General features: G+C 42.9%; 1 long non-coding RNA gene across 2 annotated transcripts; it reads right to left on the bottom strand.

Moving 5' to 3' along the window:
- On the bottom strand, positions 1 to 1,977 carry LOC110014253 (uncharacterized). Of its 2 annotated transcripts, XR_013658699.1 has the most exons (6): positions 1,524 to 1,977; positions 1,139 to 1,429; positions 659 to 973; positions 402 to 539; positions 271 to 323; positions 1 to 171 (listed from the first exon to the last, which is right to left on the bottom strand). It is a non-coding gene; the product is annotated as an uncharacterized LOC110014253 (long non-coding RNA). The 2 variants fall into 2 exon arrangements; XR_013658697.1 differs by having other exon boundaries at positions 271 to 539.
- Between the last annotated feature and the right edge of the window lie 10,610 nt (positions 1,978 to 12,587).

Here is a 12,587-nt window from a genome sequence, read left to right as displayed (position 1 = left end):
TATATATACATCTTTATTTTTATTTTGTTATGCATTTCAAAGCTCATGAACAGAAATATTTGTGTAGATAGTCTCTTCTTTGTTGTCATCATCTTGGTCTCTTGTCTCTTTTTTAGAGGATATTCTTCTGCTGAAAACTGCTGCTGAATAAACCAGCACGTCTTCATTTTCCTGGGAAAATAAAATTGATGGCAAGGAGAACAATTTAAGAGAAAACAAGAATACCTAAAACTGGAATATTTTGCAGCAGTACTTGTTTTTATTACTTGCCTGTTGATTTTGAAGGTCTGTGGTCGATATTTGCATTTGTTGAAGGACTGCATCTAAATGGAGAAACAAATTAAGCTATTGTAAAATTAGTTACGAAAATTGCGTCTTAATTTATAGAAGTGTCCACTTACCATGACAACAACTTTTTGATTCTTTCTTTAGTTTTTTTACCAAATAAAACAGGAATGCTATCAACATCTGACTTACAACCAAAGCAGCGATGAGCATGTTTCTGACTACATCTGCCGTGTTTGAGTTCCATGTGTTTACTGCAAATTTAAAACAAATAAGGTAGTTACGATTGCTTAGTTCTTCTTGTATCTTTAGCGTTTTATTAGGTTTGATAGTGCACCACCATCTAATTTAACAAATATTCACATATCCATACCTTCAAATTGAGACAGTGATTCATTTTTCTGGATCCTCTCCTCACATTTGGGTATAGCACAGTAATATTTCAAATCCCCAGAAGAAGTCAGATTTTTAAAGAAAATTGAGAAACAGAAATCCTTCACAGCAGCATCTCCGCTGCTTTCTGCAGTCCTGTTTGTGTTTGAGTGCTTTGATTCCGCACTGAAACAGAACACGTTCTCATCTGATGGACACGACTTATTCTGAAAATCCTGAAGAACCGAACATTGCAAAGTCAGGGAGTTCTCTGAACATTCTGGAGCAGATGAAGGGACTTTGGACACAGCAGGTTCTGACACAGAAAAAACATAGAGCTAATATAAATAATGAAAAAAAAAGAATCACCAATTTATAGATCATAAATCATACATAAACTGTAATGTATTTAACACCGTACATTATTTATTGATAGTTAAAAACATAAAAAAATGTCTGTACTTCATGATAGTGTGCTTACCTTGAACTATAAGGTATGTTAGATTCAAAGACAAAATAGTTCCATCCTTTTTTCTCACACAAATGTAAAATGCTGTATCATGTAGACTTGTATCAGCAATTTGCAGCTCAAGTATTCCAGCTTTATATGCAAGTTTTGGTTTGCTCCAATAGTTGTCCAAAAATTCAGGAGGATTTCCAGAAATGGTTCTCATCCAAAACACATTGCCTGCAGATCTGCGCGAACATCCCAACTTCACATGATCGCCAACAACCACAGTTTTTGTCTGAAAGGTCAGGTCATCTGTAGAGACTGGAAAAGTCACCAGCAAATCAATCGTGGCATGTTTTAAGATACAAAGAAATCCAAAATTTGTCTTTGGGGAGAATTTCAAAATTGTACTTACACCCATCTAGGAATGACAGCAGAAAATAAAATATAAGATGCATTTCTGTCTTACTCCACTTTGATTAGACTCCGGTAATCGAAACATTAACATTAAAATGATTCACCTCAATGTGATGTTATACAGTGGGAGGGGGCAGCTACTGAGCAATCTGATTGGTGCCTTAATTCTTTGTTTTACCACACTGGAAATATCATGATCTAACTTTCCAACCCAGCATTTGAAGTAACACCTGGTGAAAAAGCTCTTTTCATCTTAAATTTGATACTCACATACTTAGAGGGGTTTTCTTATTCCGAGACGTATGTGATTCATCTAAAGTCTTAGCTGTAAATGACATTAAGAGAGTTTAACTTTTACAGTGCAAACTCTAAAAAAGTGCTTTGTCTTTAGTTTGTTTAATTCATGTTTTTATCAAGTATATGTAGCAGCTCAAAGGGTTTCACAATAAATCTAACCTTAAAACTATGAAACCTGAACAGAAACATAAATCTGTAAGAAACAGAAATTCTTATTCAAATTGAATATATTTTATATGGAATTTTGAAAAAAAATAATTTATTTTACTTTTATTTTCAAGAAAATTCCATTTGACATATTCTGTACGATACACTTTTAGTTGACATAGGTGGCAAATTAATGTTATTTTATTTTTTTTGGAGCAGCATTTACTAGAAATCCCAAAAGCCAAGTTCCTAACTGGGTGTTGAGCTGCCTAGACACCCGCCTGTGACCTAAACCACGTCGCAACAGCCGTTTTGAGCTTTGGTACAGGCGGTGGGCACATGAGGGAGTGAACCGACATTGTCACTTTGGGCTGGACCCAACCAGAGTCCCAACTCCAGACCCTGCTCCAGAGTGGGGCCTTGGTGACGCCAATCTGGGCGATGTACTGTAGTTTGGTCTTGTTTTATTCTTCTCCAAAAGAGATTCAGAATCATTCTTTTTCTGGATCATCACCTGGGACCTGTTTGCCATGGGAGACTCTACCAGGGTCATTAAGGTGAGGAGTTCCGTCACTCTGTGAGGTCAGAGGAGAGCAGAAAATGACCTTTCTGATGAAACACTTTACTTTTACAGTCTTAGGAAATCCTCATGGAAACACTGCAGAGTGTTTGCAGGAACCCTATCCATAACTCACAACAATACATCCAGAAAGAAAACCACCCAATAACCTGCCAGGCCCAAACCTGCTTAGCCTCTCAGCTCAGTATTGTTCAATATGATTTTTTTATGGATTTTGGGCCTAAAGAATGAACCTGTTATTTTTTCTGCTGTAAAAAACTGGTCCTCTGTGTCCTTGTGACCTCTGCCTCTGTAGCAAAACATGTGCTGAGGACCAGCTTAACCTCAACAAATTCATTCATTCATTCATTCATTTTCTAAACCGGTTAAGTGCCTTTTGGGCTGACTTGGGTTACCAAAGCCTATCCCGGCCCCTTGTGGGTGAAGGCAGGGGACATCCTGGACAGGTCGGCAGTCTGTTGCAGGGCCTCAACGCATTCAATTCACCCACATCAAGTTGCTTTGTAAAGAGTGTTTGCATGCAGGAAAAGGTGTGAACACAGTTTCCTTTAGTGTGGGTCAGTGGGGGGTTGGGTGGATTTGCTTTGTGCATTTGGGTTGACTGTTACGTAACTCTTGCCTAACTATATTTACTGATTTTTAACTTCAGTCATCAAAAGATCAGGATTCACTTCAGATGTGAGGTTTTTATAAAAAGGGCGCCATAGAAAATGCTGGTAATCCATTCTACAGGATCATCCCCAAGCTTTTTTCCTCACCTCTTTTTTCTGTGTAAAATACAAAAAGGGATGTAAATACGAACAGAGATGTATTTTTATACTTCTGTTTGAACTAAATTAACAAATCTGTGGTACAGCATCAGAAACAGTGATGATCTCAGCTTTTCTTCATTGTCAGTTTAACCTCTCATGGTCATGCTCTCTGATGGTCGCCACCATCAGTTTCAATCATTAACGTCATGAATGCAATTTTATATTTGATTTAAAACTTAATACTCTTCCTGATGAAGTCCTCGTTATTTAATCTAGTTTAAAAAAATGAATGAATGCATGTCATAAACACATTTAACTGTTGTGTAGAATAGATTAACTGCAATTTTCTTTCCTTTTTTCATTTCTTGTGCCTCTTTTGTCTGTGCACACTAACAAATGATGCACGGAAACAAAAGCATTGCTGTGGTTTTGCTCTCAAACAGACGTTTCAGTGTTAAGGGTCTTGTCTTATCTAGAAGCCGGCCTTGAACTGCACTTTTATTTGGCTTGAAAAGACAAAGGACCTTGTATGCTTAAGATGTATGATATATCGATACGGTAAGCATAGAAACAATAGTTTCCTCAGGAAGAGAAATATGTATAAGATCAAATTTTTGTTAACTTACTGTTGTTCTAAAAACTAATGTTTCATATCTCACAAGTGCTTTAAAGAAGAGACAACTTTGAGCTAAAGAAAAAACACCAACATTGTCCTACCTATTAAAGATCATAAGAAATAATGAAACAACAGAAGCAACAGGCTGTTTAATGTTTTATTCATAGTTTGTATTGTGTATTTATTTATTTTTCATTGATATGTCTTTGGCTTGTGAAAAAGTGTCCATCTCACATGAAAAAGACAATGACCCTTGTGACCTTGCACAAGACTGAGCAGTCACAGTAGATGGACTTATGTAACTTGGATAATGTGAAAGTTTTCCTCTTCCTTTTTTTGGTAGACAAAACTGAAACGACTGATGACAACACCTGCCTAAAATTAGCCTCCTGAAACTCTGTGAAGCCCTCTCATCTGTGGTTGATGATTGTCAGGTCTTTTCTGAGAAAAGGCCTTTAGTGGGTTGGCTTTTTCCTGTTGACAAGAACCAAATGCTTTTGTTTCTGGCTTTAGGATATTTGAGATGTTAACTTTTAATTTGGAAGAGAAGAAGTGCCTATCATCAAGTTAAAACTTCACTTCCAAAATCCACACAAATAAGGATTATCAATAGATTCATGATGACTTCCTTTGTTAAGTTCAGTCACTAAACCAGAAGCCAGATGGAAATTCCCGATTTTCTATATTCTGAACAAATGTTGATTTTAAGTTTGGGATGGACAGATGTTGTCCATGTAGGAGAAAGATGGACATATGCAGTTAAATATTGTTAAAAGGCTTTAAAAATGAGAAATTAGTGACATGAATTAGCAGATGTTCTAAGTGTCTCTCTGTACTTCTTAGGGGACCTATACTTGCTCTGGTACAGTACAGTTTTCTGCTGTGAGTACATCCTGCTTGTACAGTATGATAGATGGGCTCTGAGCAGCAAGGCCATCAGTTGGCAGCTTTTGGAACAGAGGTAGAGCGGTTGACCCCTGAACAAAAACTGAAGGCTTGGTTCCTGCCTTGCCTAACAATATGTCAAAGTGTCTCCTTGCTCTGTGGTTACAGGCCATCAGTGTGTGAATGTGTGTATTATTGAAATGCACTGGAAGTATATGTTGTTTACTATTTAGTGAAGGGTTTTGCCTAAAAGAACAAGGCTTTATAATTGAAGCCAATATCACTGGAGGGAGAAATGGAAATTGCAATAAGTGTCAATCCCATTTTTTTCAAAGTCATGGATTGATTACAAAGATTGGGTTTCTCAGAGAACTGGAGAGAAATGGAGAACTCACACGCAGCACTTAAGGAGAACTCACATGCAGCACACTCCACTGATCGTCAATGGTGCTGCAGTGGATAGAGTGAGCTGCGCCAAGTTTCTGGGGATGCACATCTCCGACGACCTGTCATGGAACACAACACTGCATCACTGGCCAAGAAAGCCCAGCAACGTCTGCACTTCCCCGCAAACTGAAGAGGGCCAGAGCTCCTCCCCCCATTATGCAGACCTACTACAGGGGCGCCATCAAGAGCATCCTGACCAGCTAAATCACCGTGTGGTACGGAGCCTGCACTGCATCCTGCCGGAAGACTGCAGCACATTGTAAAAACAGCTGAGAAGATCATCGGTGTCCCTCTTACTGGCCTCTCGGACATGTATCACCCCCGCCTCACCCGCAAAGCCATCAGGATTGCAGGGGACCCCTCCCACCCATCCCAGAGACACTTCAGCCTGCTGCCATCAGGGAGGAGACTGCAAAGTCTCCAGGCCAGAACCAGCAGACTCAAGGACAGTTTCCTCCATCAGGCGATAAGGAAACTCCACTCCCTCCCTGCCCTCCCCCCTCTCCATACTCGACAATAAAGCTGACTTTGACTTTGATATGAAGAGGATACGTTCACCTGCCAACAGTTGGGTATATTGTTTGAGCAAGAGTAAAATTCAGAATAAACCTGCTTACTTTTCTAAAGGGGCATTAACAGTTCATGGACAAAAAAAGTCAAATTAATACATTGTTGTAAATAAATGTGGGTGGAAAATGACTTCAAGACGTTTCAGAGTGATTAAGCCCACTGGTCTACTCAGATTTGTTTTTCCTTTCAGCAACTCCCTCCACTGTGGGATGCTACAGTAAAACACTAATAATTTCTATGTTATTCCCCATCAGTTTTACAAAAGATAACTTTTCTGACTCAGCCATCAAGCCCAACTCTGCTTAGCTTCTATAGTCAGATTGGTGTCATGGCTCTAAAAACTAACGATATGCGAGTCATGAACGAACCCTTCAATACTTGTTAGTAACTTTACTGACTCATGAATCACAATTCCTCCTGCCCACTGACTCATTACCCACCTATGTTCTATTCTACTTCTAACCTGCACTTGTAGAAAACTATCCAGGTTATCATGGTAACGTAATTCTTTTTTCCTCTCTGCAACGGAAAGCAAACACTCTCAGAACCAAACTTACAAAAGAAGAGAATTACTCATTAAGTCCTAGCAGCCCTGCTCTTTATGAGATATTTAGATTATGGGTTAAGGTTAATTTACATTCATTTTAAGTTTGCCATATACTATATTTACATTGTGTGCATGCCGTATACACTTTTTCATTGTGTTTCTAAGAAAGAAAAACGCAAGCTGTTTTATTTTAAATATTATAACAGTTAGAATAATTTGGACATGAGAGCAAGTCAAGTTTGTGTGAACATGTGGACTACTTTGCACTCTCTGGATAAGTGACTTAATAACTAAAATGACTTTAAAAACTCAATTCCCTTTGGTGAGTGACTCGTTAACTCAAGTCGGTTAAAAAAAAATCGAGTTTACCATGTAGTTGATATTGTTCAATATGAATTCTTCATTGTTTTGCGGCCTAAATAATGAATCTTTTATTTTTTCTGCTGTAGAAAACTGGTCCTCTGTGTCCTTGAGGTCTCTGTCTCTATAGCAAAACGTGTAACGAGGACCAGCTTTACCTCAACAAATTCATTCATTCATTCGTTCGTTCGTTCGTTCGTTCGTTCGTTCGTTCGTTCGTTCGTTCGTTCGTTCGTTCGTTCGTTCGTTCGTTCGTTCGTTCGTTCCTTCCTTCCTTCCTTCCTTCCTTCCTTCCTTCCTTCCTTCCTTCATTCATTCATTCATTCATTCATTCATTTTCTAAACCGGTTAAGTCCCTTTTGGGTTGACTGGGCTACCAAAGCCTATCCCGGCCCAGTGGATGAAGGCAGGGGACATCCTGGACAGGTCGGCAGTCTGTTGCAGGGCCTCAACGCATTCAATTCACCCACATCAAGTTGCTTTGTAAAGAGTGTTTGCATGCAGGAAAAGGTGTGAACACAGTTTCCTTTAGTGTGTGTGTTAATGGGGGGTTGGGTGGATTTGCTTTGTGTATTTGGGTTGACTGTTACGTAACTCATGCCTAACTATATTTACTTTTTTTAACTTAAGTCATCAAAAGATCAGGATTCACTTTAGATGTTGTGAGGTTTTTATTAAAAAGAGCGCCATAGAAAATACGGGTAATACACACTACAGGCTCATCGCCCAGCTTTTTTTCTTACCTCTTTTTTCTGTGTGAAATACAAAAGGGATGTAAATATGAACAGAGATGTATTTTTATACTTCTGTTCAAACTAAATCAACCAATCTGTGGTACAGCCTTTAAACCCATCAGAATGATCTCAGCTTTTTTTCATTGTCAGTGTGACCTCTTGTGGTCATAATCTCTGATGGTCACCACCATCAGTTTCAATCCTTGACGTTATGAATGCAATTTTATTACTAAAAAGTATAAATTTAAAGACGACGATTTAAAGCTACCAGATGTAGTTACCACTCTGATTAATTTTTCAATGAATAGAACTCTCTCCAAAATATACAAACTTTTATGTAATTTAGATAAAAATATTGCCCTTCCAACAAAAAAATGGGATGCAGATTTGAGCATCAGCACAGATGAAAGCTTCTGGTCAGAACTCTGTCTAAACACCTTTAAACTGACAAAAAGTCCAAATCTGCAGCTAATCCATCTCAAAACTCTTCACAGAATTTACTACACTGGACAGAGGATGTTCAAGATGGGTCTCAGTAACTCAGACATTTGTCAGCACTGTGACAGTAATCTACCCGATAATTACATGCATGCACTGTGGTTCTGCACGCCTGTCCAGGCTCTCTGGCAGCAGGTATGTGCCGATCTATCAGTCTGGCTTAAGGTTTCAATCACGGCCTCACCGTCACTTTGTGTGCTTGGTGACATGAGTGCCTTCGATATAGAAGAAGGATTAGCATCAATCATTTTCATAACACTTTGTATTGCCAAAAAAACTATTTTAATAAATTGGAAAAACAAGAAAAATATAAACATAAGTCAACACAGAAATCTGCTGTTTGATCATATCAGCTTGGAAAAAATGTCAGCCCAAAGCTCAAGTAACTTTGAAAGAATTCAGTCTCTCTGGTCTCCTGTGGTTGACTCCATGACTTAGGGGGTGGGGGGCTTGGTCGTCGCTGCTCCTTGCCCTTCTGCCGTGGTTTGGGGTGGGGGTCGGGGCTTCCGGTGCCTGGCGGGGGCGGTGGGGGGCTCCGTTGGTCGGGGGGTCGGGTCCGGTGCCTGGGTGGGGCGGGCTGGGGCGCTGCGTTGTCCTCTGGGCTTGGGTGTGGGGGTGCGTGGTGGGGGGGTGGGGTGGTGGTCTGGCTTGGCTTGGGGGGGTGGTCCCTTTGCCTGTGCTGGGGGGGGTTGGCGGGGGGCCCTGCTCGGGGGGGGGGGGGGGGCAGCGGCGCCGGGTGGGCTGCCCATCTGCACCTGGGGCTGGGATCGGCCCTTCCCTGGCTCTGGGACGGGACGGGACAACCCTCTCGGGGCCCCCGGTCGCTCTGGGTGTCACCCGCTTCGGCTGCGGGGTCTGGGGTGGGGTGGGGTGGGGGGCTTGTCGGCCCTGTCCTGTGGGGGGCGTTCTGGGGGGGAGGGGGGGCCCATTATTGGTACGGGTCGGGGGGGCTAGCGGGTCGGGGCCTCCGCTGAGGCAATCAGTGGTTGCCTCGGCCGGTTGGCCTCCTCGGTCCCGTCAAGGCCTGACCAGAGCTCCTCTAGGGCCGGCGTCTGGGGGTGGGGGCCTGGGCTTGCTCCGGGGGGGGCGACGCTTTCTGGCTCCTCTCTCTCCGTGTGGGGTGGGTGGTGCCGGGCCTGGGGTGTCGGCGCCTCCGGGGGTGGGGCCCCTGGGCTGAGTGGCCCTGGCCCCTTTGCTGGGGGGGACTGGGGGACGGCTGTTTGACCACCAGGGGACAGTCTACCAGCTGTCCCCAACTTACCCCCTTCCTCATATAACCTCATATTAGGGTGAGGGGGTGGGGGGTCTAGCCTGGGATGCGCCTTGGGGGGGGGCTACTTGGCAGTGGCCCCCCTCCTATGGTTGCCGTATGGAGTGGGCCCCCCCTCTTTCCCTGTGAGTAATCAGGAGATGTCCCCTTAATTTTAACTGCACCCCCCCTTAGTACACAAACCCCTCCCCCTTCAATATATACATTCCAACACACATGCACACAAACACCCTCTCAAACACACATACACGCACACACATTTTACAAGGAAGGTGGGACCTGGGTCCATCTGTCCCCTAAACCTTCCCTGGTGGGGGGTGCGGGCCCCTTGGCGATGGCGGCCGTGTCCCTTGGGTGCCGGCTCCCTGGGCCCGGCGGCGCTCTCTCCGCACGGTGGGGGGGTTCATACTACACCTGAGCCGGGGGTGTTCGTGTCCCTGGGGGGTGGGTCCTGGTCCTTGCCCCTGGGCGCTGGGCCCCGCCAAACTTCCAACATGGCCGAGCCTGGTCGGGCCATATTTATAACACCCCTTGTGGGCCACCCTTTTTTCCCCGGGGTTCCCCCCTCCTGGGCGGGGCGGCGGGCCCCTGCCTTGCTCCTACCTGGACCAACCGTGGGCCGGGTGGGTGGCTGCCTGGAGTGCGGAGCGGGTCTCCCTTGGGGGGTCCTGGCTCGTACCTGGGGTTGGGGCGGGGGGATGCCCGGAACTCCTGGGTGGTGGGGTGCTCGTCTGGGGCTGTGGGCGTCCTTCTCCGGTGGGGCCCTGCGTTGGGCTCTTCCGGCGCGGCGGGGGGGCTGCTTTCCTGGCTGGGCTGGGGCGGCGCTGTCTTTCCCTCCGCGCCCCCCTGCTCTCTGGCTCTGGGGGCCTCGCGGCGGTCCTGCTGGCCCTGGCCTGGGTGGCGGTCTTGGTCGCGCGGGGAGCGGTTGTTCCCTGCCTGTTCCCGTGTGGCGTTGGGGGATTTCCGGCTGCCGCTGCTGCTGCGGCGGGGGTCTGGGTGTGGGGGTGGCTGGGTGCTCCTCCTCCTTCTTTTCACATTCCACCATCCATTTTAGAAGAACATAAACACTCACCTGAGCACAGGTGTTAGCTCACCTTTGCACTTATAGTTTGAATGATTGAATGAATGAAAGATTTCACACTAGTTGGTTTAAAGGCATAGGTAGGCGTTCGTGAACACTATCTGTTTTGTGTACATGTTGACATGTGGACATTTTTGCAGCTAGCAGGTGTGTTGATAATATTTGAGTGTGTGTGAACAGGCCCCGCCCTTTTTGTACTACATTTGAACCGTACCGTAATGATAAACAACCAGTAAACCTGTCTGCTCTATGCTGCTTCATGGTCTTACCCCCCCTCTCACTATCACCCCCCCCCCCCCACCCCCCCGACATCCCTCCCTCTTCTTCCCTTCTTTCCTTCCTCCAGTCCAACACCAAAGATTTTCAATCATGGTTGAAATGAATAAAGTTTGGCCTCAATCACAAAAGGGGTTTATTCAGTCATACCTTTGGTTTGTCTGTAGATTAACAACCCCTCTTCTTAAAGCAAAATATGTCCAACACAAGAGGCCCTCAGCTCTCATCTGCCTGCCTAGCTGTTGGACAGGACAAGTAAAAAAAAAAATAAAAAAAATGAATGCAATTTTATATTTGATTTAAAACGTAACACTCTTCCTGATGAAGTCCTCGTTATTTAATCTGGTTTAAAAAAAATCTAATGAATGCACATTGTCATGAACACACTCAACTGTTCTGTAGAAAAGATAAACCGCAACGTTCTTTTTTCATTTCTGGCCCCTCTCACATGTCTGTGCATGCGAAAACAAACAAATGATGCATGGAAACATGAGCATTGCTGTGGTTTTGCTCTCAAACAGAGGTGTCAGTGTAAAGGGTCTTTCCTTATCTAGAAGCCGGCCTTGAACTGCACTTTTATATCGCTTTAAAAAATGACAAAGGTTAAATGGTTAAAATGTATAATTCCAAATGTTGATCCTAATTTTGGGATGGACAGATGCTGTCCAGGTAGGAGAAAGATGTACAGATGCAGTTAAATATTGTTAAAGTGCTTTAAAAATGAGAAATTAGTGACATGAATTAGTAGATGTTCTAAGTGTCTGTCTGTACAACAATGAACAGATATTTTCCCCAGTGGTAACCTGGGGCCTCAATTTTAAAACTATGAGTAGATTTAAACAACACTAGAAGACAGAAGATGCTTTCTACATTTATAAAATCATGCAGCATCTGCTTTCATGCAAGAGTCTTGTTGTGAATACCAAACTGCGGTTAGCTGTGCATGAATGCAACTCCCACAATCTGCCCCCATTTGTCCATAAACGGGCCAAGTTACCAAGATATGAATATGCAAACATTCATATACAGTTTTTGCCAATCAGGAAACAGATCATGGAGATAGCAGCACAGAAAGAAAAAAATAAAATGTTAGTGAACTGCAGGTTGGAAGCTCTGCTCCTCTAATGCCAGGCATAGATTCTGTTCACAATTTAAATAAAAAAAAATTATAGTAAAAATATTGCTGCATATTTTTGCTGTGTTGTAGTTTTAGGTTCAGATTCAGGTTTAAATGGGCCTAGAAAAGCAAGATATGGTTTATAATGAAGTGAAATACTCCACAAACCAGAATAATACCTAAAACAGGCATGTAAATCTGACAAGTTAAAATTGTGTGTTTGTGGTCTATGTGAAAACAGACCTGCTTCAAATCTTTGTGTTTACAGCTTACTATATAGTCACAGAGATATGTTATCCTTCCTGTAATAATATTGTGTCACATTTGTCTTCCTTTCTGTGGTAGCTGTTTTCAGTTGTGGTGGCCATTAAAGCTCTATTAAGTCAATTGTTTGAACTTTAAAACTAAAGTAAGACTTTGAAATGTGCACCAGTTGATGTTGTGCTGCGTTTTCAGAACCTTCAAACATCTGAACGACTGACTTGTGAATAAATGAATGACTTGTAAGAAGTTGCACAGTGGGCGATTGTTATCGCTCTTCCCTCACAGCGAGAAGGGCTTGGTTTGAATCTTCAGGTCTTTTTTCTGTGGAGTTTGCATATTCTGCACATGCAAATAAATATAGTTTATATTTCTAAACTGAAACATAATCTAAACCTTTCACTAATTTAACAAACTATATTGCTACTATTTATAGTTGTTTTTTTATCTTTTCTTAGAATTTACTTCTACAGGTATTCATTGTTCGTGGGGTCATTGTTAGTGTGTGATCATGGAGGGAGGGGGAGGTAAAGGGTGGGCTGGGCTCTTTTTATTTTAATTACTTTTATTCTGTTTTTTTTTAACTGTAGAGTATAAAAAAGCTTTTTTATAGATAAAGTTTGA

This window comes from Oryzias latipes, chromosome 10 (genome assembly GCF_053564925.1).
Source record: "Oryzias latipes strain Hd-rR chromosome 10, Olatipes_Hd-rR_3.1".
NCBI lineage: Eukaryota > Metazoa > Chordata > Actinopteri > Beloniformes > Adrianichthyidae > Oryzias > Oryzias latipes.
This window is presented reverse-complemented; position numbering and strand designations above follow the sequence as displayed.